This window comes from Topomyia yanbarensis, chromosome 2 (genome assembly GCF_030247195.1).
Source record: "Topomyia yanbarensis strain Yona2022 chromosome 2, ASM3024719v1, whole genome shotgun sequence".
NCBI lineage: Eukaryota > Metazoa > Arthropoda > Insecta > Diptera > Culicidae > Topomyia > Topomyia yanbarensis.
Genome location: NC_080671.1, coordinates 175,141,135 through 175,144,374, shown reverse-complemented (window position 1 = coordinate 175,144,374; position 3,240 = coordinate 175,141,135).

The following is a 3,240-nucleotide window of genomic DNA, read 5'->3' as shown; positions in this document are numbered from 1 at the left end:
AAACTGTAATTTTCAATCCACGTGTAGGATTATAATAAAATTCGTCGAAGAAAGCACGACAAGTCGTGTGGATTTTTGGTGGAACTTAATTTTACATTTATATTCATGCTCCAAATATGTGCATGAAAATATTTTTTTCTGTGTACCTACACCTTTCGAAAGCTACAAAAAATAACTGTTTGTATTTAAACTAAACAATTTATTGTGTAGTTTCCGAAAACCAAATGTCAATGTCTTTATTAAGAAACTATCCCGTTTAACTTATTCCTATTAAAATCTGTTTCTTTTTCTGTTAAACATTACCAAATATCTAGAATCAATTTACTGGCACTTAGGTGAAAACTAAAAAAATGGTTTGAATTCGTACAACGTGATAGAGAAAAAATTGCGCAGCCTCCAATAGTTTTGCATAGAAAAACCTCACGCACAAATCTATACCGTTTATTCAAAAGTCATATCTAATAAATGTAAACCAACTGAGTTAATTATGCCAAATAAAAGCCAAGCATTGACTCTTTCTCGTACACAAATAATAGAGAAAAATAATAACTCTTTACATGTTAATTTAATCTCAAAATAAAATGTCATATATAGTATACCAAAGTTTTGCTAATATTTTGTAGATGCGATGTTTTGCATTGTGATGTTTTTCCAAGTCGACTGTAGTTAGCATCTTTTTCCAATGCCAAACTTCATATCTACACGCTTGGTTGCTATACAGCACATGAAATATATCACAACTACAAGCCCGTCTCTCAAAACGTCACAGTAAAATCTGCCATCTGCAAACGGTGTTGCCAAGACCACATATGTAAAAGAGCATAATGGCAAAAGAGATCGGCAAAATGTAATAAAATAATAGTTATCAAGTATCTCCCTATTATCTTCGCGAAAAACATGTAATATTCTTATACGATTCTGCAATGAGTAAATGCACAGGTGATAGTATAATTAAAAGCCTTCTGTGTGCCTTATTTGTTGAATAAATTTAAAAGTCGCAAGGAAATTTTTGCATGCGATTTGCATGTAATGAAAAAACGCTCTAGAAATAATGTTTTCGTTTTTGAAACTAGCGTCAATACGGCGATAGCTTAGTCCTGTCACAAAGTTAGTGTTGGATTCTGATGAAACGAAGTCGAAACGCATAACAAACTTATGGCGTTTTCGATTGACCCCGAAACTGAGTCAGGTTCTAACCCCAACCGCTGTCAGTTCATACATTTTAACAGCAGTTGGGGTTAGAAGCTAACTCAGTTTCGCTTCAAGCAAAAACGACATTAATGAAAACAGCTTAAACTAATAATTCATTTTTTTTTGGTCTTTTGGCTTAAGTGCCAATACCTTATTTAGGACTGGTGGTATCCAACGGGGAAAAACGATCGAAAATGGTGAGTGAAGCTAAGCAATCATGTGAAAAAAATTCCCCACCCAGAGGCGAGACACGAACTCGCAACCTTTGAGACTCCGGCCCAATGCACTAACCCTTATGCTATCCCTGGGTATGGTGACATCCCAGAAAGAACATATGATTATCCCACTGGCGACGGTGATCGTACCCTGCCTGCAAAGCGAGGAATCACACACAACGGCAGCTGATCACCCCAACACACCTTTGATCTATTTAATTTCCCCGCTAGATACCAAGGCCCGGGTTTTTATAATCGTCTGAACTAAAAATTAGACATCAGACGATTATAAAAACCCGGGCCTTGGTATCTAGCGGGGAAATTAAATAGATCAAAGGTGTGTTGGGGTGATCAGCTGCCGTTGTGTGTAATTCCTCGCTTTGCAGGCAGGGTACGATCACCGTCGCCAGTGGGATAATCATATGTTCTTTCTGGGATGTCACCATACCCAGGGATAGCATAAGGGTTAGGGCATTGGGCCGGAGTCTCCAAGGTTGCGAGTTCGTGTCTCGCCTCTGGGTGGGGAATTTTTTTCACATGATTGCTTAGCTTCACTCACCATTTTCGATCGTTTTTCCCCGTTGGATACCACCAGTCCGAAAACAGCTTGCCAATTGTACGGTATTCAAAAATGCATTATTAGGACCCGTTTTAAGCCAATCTTATCTCTCAGTTACAAACGTGGATAATTTATTGATCGCACAAAAAATCATCAAATATTTTCGACCCTATAATTAAATTTCATTGAATTTTTGTACGGTATGGATCTATCATCGGTTAACTGAACAGATTAACTGATGGAAAAGTCCAAAATAGAATTACAGAACAAATATTGGGATATCTAATGAAACCAGATATCTTCAAATTTTCTCGCAATTTAAAAAAATCATAATGAACTATATTTTGTAGTGCGTTACTGAATGCGATTTCGCAAACTTTGAACATGTTTGAAAAAGTTGTTGGGATATTTACATTGGGTTATCCATGTAAAATAGAGCAAAATTTTCATTCCGGAATGATTCGATCGATTTCATCGATTTCAATAGTTACTCCTGGGTTGCGGGAATACAACTTGCGAGCTCAGCAGTTTGTGGATTCCAAGGCAGTGCATGGTTCAGTGCAACGAAACGAACTGTGGCGTCAAAAAATACTAGAACATGGTTTTCCGGCAAACTGACCAGGCTGATTCATATGACGCTGGATAGTTGAAAATCAAGCTTCAGAATAGCCAGATACTCATTGTAACAGTAGATGTACTGAAGCAGAGCGATGCACTTCCTAATTTGTTGTTCAAGAAACAGTGCTAAGAAACAGTACCATTATCACGAAATCTCACATGATACCTGGCTCACTTTTCTCAGAGACGGCTGAACCGGCTTCGCAAACTTAGTCTCAAATGAAAGGAACAACGTTCCCATCGGCTGTTATTGAATTTCTAATGGATCCGACTTTCGGTGCCGGCGTCACAGGGTGATGAGTATGATCACACAGCAAATCCCGATTTTAACGAATTCGAATTTTTCCAAAATGTGACCACAACTGATTGGATTTGTAGTATTAGCACAGACTGACAGACATAACACTATGAGAGAATTCCCTCGAAGAATATCGATCCGAATATTTTCCCAGAACACTAGCTCCACCTTTTATTCACGGTCCCGAACACTCATTTGCTAATGGGTTACCCCTCAGGTTTAGGAACAATTATTCACTAGTGGTCTATTCACCATATGCTTGTTCATATGTCAGTGGCGCCATAATTGCAAATATGGCCACAGCCTACAACTACAAATATATTTAAAATGACCGTCAAAGCGGGCGAAGGATTGTTTTC